We start from the raw sequence: 13196 nt of genomic DNA on the forward strand, positions 1-13196 counted from the left end.
AAAACTTGCTTATTTCCTAAGAAAATGCATGAAACTACCCTAAAACAGTAAAGAAAAGGTCAGTGAAACTGGCCAAAATGCCCTGGCATCAACTGAGCGGTTAAAGTCGTGATTCAAAGCAAAAAGAGTGTTCTTAAGAACCCTAGACACCTCTAATTAGAGACTTTAGCAAAGCTGATTCACAATCTGAAAAGGTTCACCCAGTTATGTGTCTGTGGCATTTATGTATCCAGTGGTAATACTGGAAAACAAAGTGCTTAGGGCCACGGCCAAGACTCATAAAGTAACTGTGTTCAAGAATCAACATACTAAACTAGGAGAGTCAATAACACTATCTGAATTCTGAGTTCCTATAGATACCAATCATTTTAAACTTCAATGGATAAAGTGAGATGCCAAAACTATTCAAGAGGCAAAAAGCTACAAGTCCCGCTCATCTGATTAGAGCTAAGTTTCATTGATATTTTGGAATTTATAGTATATTCTCTTCTTTTTATCCTATTTGATTTTCAGTTGCTTGGGGACAAGCAACAATTTAAGTTTGGTGTTGTGATGAGCAGATAATTTAAACGCTTTTTGGCATTGTGTTTAGTATGTTTTTAGTATGATTTAATTTATTTTAATTATATTTTTATTAGTTTTTAACTAAAAATCACATTTCTGGACTTTACTATGAGTTTGTGTATGTTTCTGTAATTTCAGGTATTTTCTGGCTGAAATTGAGGGAGCTGAGCAAAAATCTGATTCAGGCTGAAAAAGGACTGCTGATGCTGTTGGATTCTGACCTCCCTGCACTCGAAATAGATTTTCTGGAGCTACAGAATTCCAAATGGCACGATCTCAATTGCGTCGGACAGTAGACATCCAGGGCTTTTCAGCAATATATAATAGTCTATACTTTGCTCAAGGATAGATGATGTAAACTGGCGTTCAATGCCAGTTCCATGTTGCAGTCTGGCGTCAAACGCTAGAAACAGGTTACAAATGGGAGTTGAACGCCAGAAACAGGTTACAACCTGGCGTTCAACTCCAGAAACAGCCTAGGCACATGAGAAGCTTAAGTCTCATCCCCAGCACACACCAAGTGGGTCCAGAAGTGGATTTCTGCACCATCTATCATAGTTTGTTCATTTTCTGTAAACCTTGGTTACTAGTTTAGTATTTAAACAACTTTTAGAGGTCTATTTCGGACCTCATGACATTTTAGATCTGACCTTTGTACTCTTTGATGGCATGAGTCTCTGAACTCCATTGTTGGGGGTGAGGAGCTCTGTTGTGTTTTGATGAATTAATGCAACTATTTTTGTTTTCTATTCAAACACGCTTATTTCTATCTAAGATGTTTATTCGCACTTCAATATGATGGATGTGATGATCTGTGACACATATCGTCATCCTCAACCTATGAACGCGTGCCTGACAACCACCTCCATTCTACCTTCGATTGAATGAACATCTCTTGGATTCCTTAATCAGAATCTTCGTGGTATAAGCTAGAATCCATTGGCAGAATTCATGAGAATCCGGAAAGTCTAAACCTTATCTGTGGCATTCCGAGTAGGATTCAGGGATTGAATGACTGTGATGAGCTTCAAACTCACAAGGGCTGGGCATAGTGACAGATGCAAAAGGATCAATGGATCCTATTCCAGCATGAGTGGGAACCGACAGATGATTAGCCGTGCGGTGACAGTGCACCTGGACCTTTTTCACTGAGAGGATGGATGGTAGCCATTGACAACGGTGATCCACCAACACACAGCTTGCCATAGGAGGAACCTTGCGTGCTTGAAGAAGAAGACAGGGAGAAAGTAGAGATTCAGAAGACAAAGCATCTCCAAAACTCCAACATATTCTCCATTACTGCAGAACAAGTATTTAATCCATGCTCTTTTACTTTTCGCAATTCAAACTGATAAATATAATTGACCTCCTGACTAAGATTTACAAGATAACCATAGATTGCTTCAAACCAACAATCTCGGTGGGATTCGACCCTTACTCACGTAAGGTATTACTTGGACGACCCAGTGCACTTGCTGGTTAGTGGTACGAGTTGTGAAAAGTGTGATTCACAATTCATGCACCATTATGCTTTCTTTGTTTGTATTCTATTCACTGTGTCTGTGTTTTGTTTTCTTGTATTCTCTTGTTTGTGTTTTGCTTTCTATTTTCTCTGTTTTCTCTAGTTATCTGTTTCTTCTGTTCATTACTTCTCAGTATTCTACTATTTATCTGCTAAACAACACGGAATTAATGAACTTAACTAATAACCCCGGTCCTACTAAGAACTCCCCAGTTCTTACCCCCTTCTCTCTCTTCCCCCATCAGATGGAAACGGGCGTGATATTCTATGAAGTCGAAGACCTTTACATTTATGAGGACCCAGTGTACTATGGTTACTATATTTTGAGTACGAAGCCTCGTATGAGACGTTACGCATTACAAAACTGTCCCTTCGAACATCCTCTGTATATCCCACATTTTGACCCCGATACTCCTTACGACTTTCCCTTATCCTGGTTACACCGTGACGCACCTGGGCATCCTTTTCTCGATAGTACCGGACACTCTATACCAGCTCAACCCTTGAATGAGGCGGCACCTGAGCCTATCATACATGATAAGCCCGAGTTAGCTGGTGACTATGTACCTGCGATTCCACCAAAGTGGGACTTTCCCCTGAGCCAATCCTAGACTTTCCACAGCCTGCTGAGCTGACACTACCGGACGATGGGGTAGCTCCTATTTACGCGAACGGACCTGTGCTCACGAATGGTTTGGACATAGTGACATCAGTATTTCTGGTGGATCTGAGGGTATAGCTGCAGCTGCGGATGATGATGATGAGGAGGATCCAGAGATAGAGATAGAGTAGGATGAGGAGATGGATGAGCCTCATGACGATCTTCCAATCGACCACGTGTAGATATAGTCTGACAGCAGTAGGAGAATTCTTTTGATGACACTCTTGTCTAATATTATCTATTAGTTAGTCTCTCACTTATGTTAGTACACCCGAGAGCTAGGAGCTATATAGTGGTTAGGCTAGCCTGGGCGCCAATTTAGCGGCTTTTTGTATAGGCCAGGCCTTGGGAGTGTCGTGTATATATTAGCTATGTAGGTTGACGAGGATGTAAACTGACTTGATCTTGTGTAAATGCTACATGTTTTGTTATAGTGTACATGATGTATATTATCAGCTGTGTTTCTATGTTTCTTTATGCTTCCTTATTATTTCTAGCAGTGTGTGCTTATTTATTTTACTCCCTCGCTCGCAACGATATAAGTTAAAAAAAAAGTTACTCGTAAAATTGGCAACGTTCTAATAAGGCACAGGCTCATATATTAAATAATAGATAATAGTTATGAAGGACAAGTTAGTAACACTTAGCTTCTTGTACGACCATGGCATACTGGGAGTTGGGTCGTTACAATTTGGTATCAGAGCAGTTCGTTCCCAATAGAGCCTGGGGAGTGGACTGACTATGCTTTATTGCATACTCTGTTGTGTGTCTCATGCTATTAGGGTATCTTTAAGATACATTTGGCATGAATGTCTATGAGCGCTCATTTTGGAAATGTTCGTGCCTTACTTGAGATATTAAGACTGATCACCTTAATATTGATTGTTTAGTGCGGATAGGACCTTAATGACTGCGAATAGGCATAGTTTAATCAAGCTCCGAACGACGAATCGATGCGAGGCACAGCTGTCCTCATAGCTGTTATAATCTCCATGGCTATGGCTATGTTAGATTTGGATTCTGTAAGAAACGAACGCTTGTTTTACTTGTGAGGAATCTGGACACACAGCTAGGATCTACCGAAGAAAGTTTGTTCAGAATCCGGTACGAACCCAACAACAAGGTCGAGTGTTTGCCATGATTGCTAATGATGCTATGCAATCAGACACCCTGATCCAAGGTCAGTGTTACGTCAAGAATCAATTTCTAACTGTACTGTATGATTCGGGTGCATCGCATTCTTTTATCTCTTTAACTGTTGCTCGTGAGTTGGGAGTAGATTTCTCTGAGTTAAATTTTGATCTAATTGTCCATACCCCTGCATCCCAAAATGCGTTGACCAGTTTAGTGTGCCTGCAAGTACCATTCACTATTAGGAATAAGACTTTTATACATGATCTAATCTGTTTGCCTCTACGTGGTTTAGAAGTTATTCTAGGATTAGATTGGTTGTCCAAGTATTATGTTTTGCTTGATTGCTATGAAAGAACTGCTGTTTCCGTCTCATAGTTTAGATATTAAACCATTTCTGTCTCATACTTTATATCTGAATTCTAAAAGAGTTACATTAGACGGGAGTGATTGTGAGGGGTACGTTCTGTTAGCGGCTAGCTCGAATGACAGTGAACTAAGCTTAGAACAAATCCGAGTGGTGAAGGAATTTCCTGATGTTTTCCCGGATGACATACCTGAGTTTCCTCCTCAGCGAGAGATAGAATTCAGCATTGAACTAGTACCTGAAACCGGACGATTTCCATAGCACCGTACCGGATGTCACCATTGGAACTTGCAGAGTTGAAGAAGCAGTTGGATGAGCTACTTGGAAAGAAATTTATTTGTCTCAGTGCATCACCTTGGGGAGCTCCGGTGTTGCTAGTAAATAAGAAGGATGGTGGAATGAGACTTTGTGTAGATTACCGATAGCTAAATAAAGTCACCATCAAGAACAAGTATCCACTTCCACGAATAGATGATTTGATGGATTAGTTAAAAAGGTGCAACTGTGTTTTCGAAGATTGATTTGTGATCGGGCTATCACCAGATTCGAGTGAAAGAGTCAGATATACCGAAGACTGCATTTAGAACTCGATATGGTCACTATGAGTATACGGTTATGTCGTTTGGACTAACTAATGCTCCTGCGATTTTCATGGATTACATGAAATGTATTTTCCGTCCGTACCTTGATCAGTTCGTAGTAGTTTTCATCTATTCGAAGACAGAAAGAGAGCATGAAGAGCATCTAAGGACTGTATTGCAGATACTGAGGATTCGGAAGTTATATGCTAAACTATCAAAGTGCGAATTCTGAACAGAAGAGGTAGCATTCTTGGGGCACGTTATATCACAGGGAGGAATTGTAGTGGATCCTTCAAAAATTGAAGCAGTAGTGCAATGGGAACCACCTACGACCGTTACAGAAGTTCGGAGTTTTCTCGGACTTGCTGGCTATTATCGGAGGTCCATCAAAGGATTTTCACAGATAGCTTTACCTTTGACTTACCTTACACGAAATGAAGTTCCATTTATCTAGACAGTTGAGTGCGATAGAAGTTTCAAGATGCTTAAGGAGAAGCTAACAACTGCACCTGTACTAGTACTACCCGATCCATAAAAACCTTTTCAAGTATACTGTGACGCCTCTCATAAAGGACTTGGATGTGTGATGATGCAAGACAAAAATGTGGTGGCTTATGCTTCCCGGCAGCTGAGACCTCTGATGCACGGAAACTTGTCTCTCAACAAATTTCCTTCGGCAAGTATACCAAATTGTCGTCAAGTAAAAACTCACAGTAGAGTGAGGTCAAATCCCACAGGGATTGATTGGTCAAGCAACTTTAATTGGAAGAACGTTCTAGTGGAGCTAAGTAGAAAGTGAGTTGAGCATTGCAGGAAATTAAATGGCGGGAAAGTAAATAGCAGAAAATAAATGACGGGAAGTAAATTGCAGAATCATAAATAGGGAAGGGAAGTTTAGCATGAAAGTAAATGGCAATAAGTAAAGAGAATGGGTAAGATCAGAAATGGGGAATTCATTGGGCTTAGGAGATGTTGCATTCTCCGGATCAAGTTCATTTTCATCTCTTCCTCAATCAATGCATTCATTGATCTCCTTGGAAATCTTAAGTGATTGAATTCCAATTCCTTGGTAATTCAATCTCTCAAATCAGATCAATAGCCAATTCCTTGGTCTAATTGCTCATGAGAAGAGATGAAGTATGGTCATTGATTATACCACATGTATTTCCAAATCAAAGTATTGGGAGAATTATATGTCACCATATCCGCCCAAACCCCAATTTGGTCCAACATGAGAAAACATTTCTAGCATGATCTCTTCATCCCTTATTTTATTAAAATGCAAATGAAAAGAGAACTACCTTAGGTTGGGTTGCCTCCCAACGAAGCGCTCTTTTAGCGTCGCTAGTTTGACGATTCCTCCATCACTTGAGGTGATACTTCACATTGGGGTTTTCCCCCATGTTGCCCATGTAGTGTTTAAGTCTCTGTCCGTTAACAATGAACTTCCTCTTTGAACTTTCCTCCATAATTTCTATGTGCCCATACGGTGAGACCTTTGTGACAAGAAAGGGTCCTGACCACCTTGATTTGAGTTTTCCAGGGAAGAGTCTTAATTTGGAATTGTAGAGGAGCACTTGCTATCCTTCTTCGAAGCTTCTGGGTGTTAAATGGAGGTCATGCCTTCTCTTTGCCTTTTCTTTATAAATCTTGGCATTTTTATAGGCTTGAGATCTGAACTCCTCCATTTCTTGCAGCTGCAAGACCCTCTTTTCACCAGCAGTAGTGCTATCAAAATTTAGCAGCTTGAGAGCCCAGAGAGCTTTGTGTTCCAGCTCCAATGGTAAATGACAAGCCTTTCCATACACCAGTTGGTATGGGGACATCCCGATTGGTGTTTTGAATGCCGTTCTGTATGCCCAAAGAGCATCATCCAGCTTCTTCGACCAATCCTTCCTTGATGCTCCCACAGTCTTTTCCAGAATCCTTTTTAGCTCTCTGTTAGATATCTCAGTTTTCCCACTTGTTTGGAGGTGGTAAGGCGTGGAAATCTTGTGTTTCACCCCGTATCGTAGGAGGAGAGCTTCTAGTGGTCTGTTACAAAAATGGCTCCCTCCATCACTGATGAGTTCTCGTGGGACTCCGAACCGGCTAAAGATATTCTTTCTGAGGAAGTTCATGACCACCTTGTTATCATTCGTTGGGGCTGCAATAGCCTCTACCCACTTGGAAACGTAATCCACTGCTACCAAGATGTACTTGTTTGAATATGAGGTTGGAAAAGGTCCCATGAAATCGATTCCCCACACATCAAACAGTTCTAGTTCTAAGATGAAATTTTGTGGCATCTCATTTCTTTTGGGTAAGTTTCCAGCTCTTTGACATTCATTGCAATTCTTTATCAGTTCTTTGGCATCCTTGAAAAGGGTGGGCCAAAAGAATCCGCTTTGTAATACCTTGGCTGCAGTTCTGTCCCCTCCAAAATGGCCTCCATAGCATGAGCTGTGGCAGTTCCACAAGACCTCTCGTCCCTCTTCTTCCGAGACACATCTTCTCAGAATTCTATCTGAATACTTCTTGAAGAGATATGGTTCATCCCAGACAAAATACTTTGCGTCATTGATGAGCTTTCTTTTCTGGTGTTTGTTGATGTCTGGATGTAAAGCCCCAGTTGCCTTAAAATTGGCAATATCTGCAAACCAGGGGTGCTCTGTGAATCATCATCAACTGCTCATCTGGGAAGAACTCATTTACATTTGTATCACGTGTTCCTCCTTTATCATGAGGGATTCTGGATAGGTGATCTGCTACCTTGTTCTCCATTCCTTTCTTGTCTTTGATTTCAATATTGAATTCCTGCACAACTAGGGAAGGAATCTCTGAATACCGAGAAATCATCCATAAAGACTTCAATGAATTTCTCTATCATATCTGAGAAGATAGAAAGCATGCAGCGTTGGAAAGTCGCAGGTGCATTACATAGCCCAAATGGCATGCGCCTGTAGGCGAACACTCCATATGGGCATGTGAATGAGGTTTTCTCTTGGTCCCTCGGATCAACCACTATTTGATTGTATCCTGAATAACCATCGAGAAAACAGTAATATGCGTGTCCTGCAAGTCTTTCCAGCATCTGATCCATGAATGGAAGGAGGAAATGATCTTTTCTTGTAGCTTCATTCAGTTTTCTGTAGTCTATGCACATCCGCCATCCTGTGACGGTCCTGGTGGGGATCAGTTCGTTCTTCTCATTGGGGACTACAATGATTCTTCCTTTTTTTGGCACAACATGCACAGGGCTGACCCAGGGGCTGTCTGAGATCGGGTAGATTACCCCTCCCTGCCATAGCTTCATAACTTCTTTCTGTACCACTTCCTTCATGTCAGCCTCCTTTGGGGTTGAATAGATGGTTTGGCATCATCTTCCAACAATATCTTATGCAAGCATATGGCCAAATTGATTCCTTTTAGGTCAGCGAGGGTCCATCCAATGGCATCCTTATGCTTTCGCAACACTTGGAGTAGTTCCTCTTCTTGCTTGTGGCTGAGGGCCGAGTTAATGATCACTGGGTAACTTTCATTCTCCCCTAAGTATGCATATTTGAGGGTGGGTGGCAGTGTTTTGAGTTCAAGTTTAGGTGCTTCCTTTCCTTCACTCTTCCCTTCTAATGTGCCTTGAATGTGAACCTCTGCTGCTGTAACCTCTTCGCTTGAAGCTGACTCTTCTTCTGTCAACCCCTCAAATTCTTCCTCTTCGAGAGTATCTTGTGCTATATCTTCTAGTGAATCCAACCTCATACACTTTCCCATTGGTTCTTGTGGGTAACTCATGGCTTTGAACACATTGAATATCATCTTCTCATTGTGTAACCTCAGTGTCAGTTCACCTTTTTGGACATCAATGATAGCTCCAGCAATGGCTAGGAATGGTCTGCCCAGAATGATAGAAGCCTTGGCTCTTTCCATTATATCCAACACCAAAAAGTCTGCTGGGAAGATAAAGTCTCCTACCTTCACTAGCAAGTCTTCTACTATGCCGTGAGGAAACTTGAATGATCGATCTGCCAGTTGTAGGGCCATTTTTGTTGGCTTGGCCTCCTCAATTTTCATTTTTTTCATCATGGCTACTGACATCAAATTTATGCTGGCTCCTAAATCACACAGAGCCTTCTCCACCGTGATCTCTCCTATAATACAGGGGATCTAGAAGCTCCCAGGATCCTTCAATTTCTGGGGTAGCTTGTGCTGAATGATGGCACTACATTCCTCGGTTAGTATCACCGTTTCGTTGTTCTTCCAACTTCTCTTTTTGGTCATCAATTCCCTCAAGAACTTGGCATAGAGCAGTATTTACTCTATTGCTTCAGCAAAGGGTATGTTAATCTGTAGTTTTTTGAAGATTTCTAGAAACCTTGAGAGTGCGTGATAGAGATAGATGCTTCCGTAAGTTTCCTTTTTTCAGGAAAGTGAAATTCTTTTAGTCTTCCAGGGGGATCGAATGTTAACTAACTGACGTATTGGAATATCAACCAGCGTTCAAAACCAGCCGAGAATAAAATCAAAAGAAAGAAGATTGATTGAAAAAGCTAAAGGACTATGTGAAATCTTAGGGGATTTCCTAGAACTATATCCATATCCTATAGGTACAGACCTTTTTTTAATTATCTTTACTTATGTGGCTGTCATCCTCCTTTTTCCTCAATTGCTGAGGATATGGGACTCTTGGAACATATGGCTTCAGCTCTTCTCCCCTTTTACGTGAATTGGAGATGGGAACTTGAACTTCCTCTTGTTCCTCCTTCCTTTCAGTTGGGTCCTCCTCTTGTGGTTTCTTGGAGGTCTCCTTCAACTCCTTACCACTTCTGAGGGTGATAGCTTGACACTCCTCCCTTGGGTTTGGCTCAATGTTGCTACCAAGGTTATGAATAGGAGTTTGCTGGAGTAGGTAACCAACTTGTGTTTCAAGTTTCTTGATGGCAGCCTCTTGATTCTGCATGTTGGATCGCACCTCTTCTCGGAACATCTTATTGTCTTGAATCTCCTTACATATGCTCTCGAGTAGGATCTCAATCTTTGAGAGTCTATCCTCGGATGGTGATGGAGAGTTGAGATTGGAAGGATGAGAAGGGCCATTTTGACATTGGTATGGATGTTGAGAAGTGTTGTTGGGTGGGTGTTGGTATGACCTCTGTGCGGAGTGTTGGTGAGTTGCATTGTTGTTGGGGTTGTGGCGTCTCTGATCTTGGCCTTGGTCTTGTTGATTTCCCCACCCAAAGTTTGGGTGGTTCCTCCAACCAGGATTATATGTTTTGGAGTATGGGTCATGGTTCTGCCTAGGTGAATTCCCAATGTAGTTGGCTTGTTCCTGATCACCCTCTGCTTCTTCATTCACTCCTCTTGGGTTGCTGCTGAAGTGGTGATTGCTGCTACTTGATTCCTCTCCATCTTCTTGGTGAGGTCAGCTAATTGCTTGGTAATCATCTTGTTCTGAGCTAGCAGTGCATCCACATTATTCAGCTCCATCACTCCTCTAGTATTGCCTCTTTCAAAAGCATAGAAGTAGTCATTCTCTGCTACAGTCTCAATGACATCTATGGCTTCTTCAATGGTCTTCTTCTTGTTCAGAGATCCCCCGGATGAGTGGTCTACTGCCTTCTTTGATTCATACGAAAGGCCTTCATAGAAAATGTGCAACTGCACCCATTCATTGAACATATCTGGCAGGCATCTTCTTGTCAAGTCTTTAAACCTCTCCCATGCTTCAAATAGAGTCTCACCATCCTGCTGCCTGAATGTTTGTACCTCAGCTCTCAACCTGTTGATCCGTTGAGGAGGATAGAATCTTGCCAAGAAGTTGTTGCATATCCTCAAGAAGGTGGTTAGATGTTGATTGGGGTCTTCTTGGACACTTCCTCCGAATGAACAATTGTTCTGAACAAGGGTGATGAGCTGTGGCTTTAGTTCAAAGTTGTTGGCATGTATGGTTGGCCTTTGGATGCTAATTCCATAGTTTCCTGGGTTTGGGTTGATGTAAGAACCTAGAACTCTTCTCTCTTGTCCAGCCTGATGCGCTGGACCTTCTCTGCCATGGTTGTGAGCCTCTTTTTCATGATGGTTCTCCATATTCTCCTCCATGTCTGGTTCAAAGTACTCTTTCTCTTCCTCAGCACCAACTACTCTCTTTCCTCTTGCTTCCCTCCTTAATCTAAGGAAGGTCCTCTCAGGTTCAGAATCAAAGAAAGTTGAAGCCCCGCTTCTTCTACCTGTAATACAACTAACAAAGCAAAAGCAAGTGAGATAGATGCAGACAGTAATTTCTACAGAAATGATGTTAGTGTGAGTGATACAATATATCAAACAGTTAGTGGGTTAGTGACTGAATTGTAAAAAACTAAGAAAATGGGTAGGGGAAAGGGAAAAAAATAGCCAAACAGAAAGTAAATTACTCAAATGAACTTAAATCAAACAAAATAAAAATAAATGCTCAATCTATTTATCCACCAATTTAATCATTGTTGATACAAAATCAATCCCTGGAAACGGCGCCATAAACTTGATGCACAAAAACTTGTCTCTCAACAAATTTCCTTCCGCAAGTATACCGAATTGTCGTCAAGTAAAAACTCACAGTAGAGTGAGGTCGAATCCCACAGGGATTGATTGGTCAAGTAACTTTAATTGGAAGAATGTTCTAGTGGAGCTAAGCAGAAAGTGAGTTGAGAATTACAAGAAATTAAATGGCGGGAAAGTAAATAGCAGAAAATAAATGACGGGAAGTAAATTGCAGAATCTTAAATGGGGAAGGGAAGTTTAGCATGAAAGTAAATGGCAATAAGTAAAGAGAATGGGTAAGATCAGAAACGGGGAATTCATTGGCTTAGGAGATGTTGCATTCTCCGGATCAAGTTCATTTTCATCTCTTTCTCAATCAATGCATTCATTGATCTCCTTGGCAATCTTAAGTGATTAAATTCCAATTCCTTGATAATTCAATCTCTCAAATCAGATTAATAGTCAATTCCTTGGTCTAATTGCTCATGAGAAGAGATGAAGTGTGGTCACTGATTATACCACATGTATTTCCAAATCAAAGTATTGGGAGAATTATATGTCACCGTATCTGCCCAAATCCCAATTTGGTCCAACATGGGAAAGCATTTCTAGCATGATCCCTTCATTCCTTTTCCAAGGTTCAAAAGAGATCCAAGTATGAATAGCTTCTTTTCCAAGATAACTACTTAATTGGATGAATATTGAAAGCTTTCTAGTAAAATCAAGAGAAAAAAAAGAAGAAGAATAATGAAAACTATTATTGATCCATCAAATTACAACAGAGCTCCCTAACTCAATGAAAGGGGTTTAGTTGTTCATAGCTCTGGGAAATGAAAGCAAAAATGGAGAGTACATTCTGAAAGTTAAACTAGAGTTGCAGAGAAAGTAAAATACAGAGAGTAATTCTAATAATGCCAAAAGCTCCCTTTCTAGTTCAAAGCTCTCCCTATTTATACTACTCTTCTGATCTTCTAGTTGGCTCTTCAAGTCTTGGATATAGGCCTTTGGATCTTGAGTTGAAGCAGTTATCTTCTTCAATGGGCTCAGCTTTACTTGCAGAGAAAGTGTGAAGTAGGCAGGAACTTTAGCTTAGGGCGTTAGTGGTGTTAACGTTAAGTGAAAATGTGGGGTTGAGAACGTTAGTGACAATCACCTTTTTCACTAACATTCCTAACCCAAAGTGGTCCACGTTAACTTCAACGTTAGTGGCACTAACGTGACCACTAACGTTGACCCTTGGCCCTTCGCAAACATTATTGGGGTTTACCTTTTTCAATAACGTTGAGAGTACCCCTTCCTCCCTACGTTAGAGTTCACGTTAGAATAGTTAACGTGGCCTTTAACGTAGGTTTGCCAAATCTTCGAAAGCGTTAGTGACACTTACCTTTGTCACTAACGCTTCAGAATGCCCCTACTTCCCACGTTAGAGTTCACGTAAACTAAGTTAACGTGACTTCTAACGTGGTATTGATAGCCATCTCCAACGTTAGTGACAAAGGTGAGTGTCACTAACGTTGGATCATCATCCCTCTTCTCCACGTTAGCTTCCACGTTAATGTAGTTAACGTGGCAACTAACGTGGCTCATAGTGGCTCAATCCAACGTTAGTGACAAAGGTGAGTGTCACTAACGTTGGTGATTCTTGCTCCCTCCACGTTAGAGTCCACGTTAACTAGGTTAACGTGGCTTTTAATGTAGCCAATATGGGCTTAGTCCAACGTTAGTGACAAAGGTGAGTGTCACTAGCGTTGGCATCATCTTCTTCTTCCACGTTAGAGCTCACGTTAACTAAGTTAACGTGGCTCTTAACATGGCCAATTTCCCCTTTTGGAACGTTAGTGGCACTTACTTTTACCACTAATGTTGGAGTTCTACTTC

Source organism: Arachis ipaensis, chromosome B08 (genome assembly GCF_000816755.2).
Source record: "Arachis ipaensis cultivar K30076 chromosome B08, Araip1.1, whole genome shotgun sequence".
Taxonomy (NCBI): domain Eukaryota; kingdom Viridiplantae; phylum Streptophyta; class Magnoliopsida; order Fabales; family Fabaceae; genus Arachis; species Arachis ipaensis.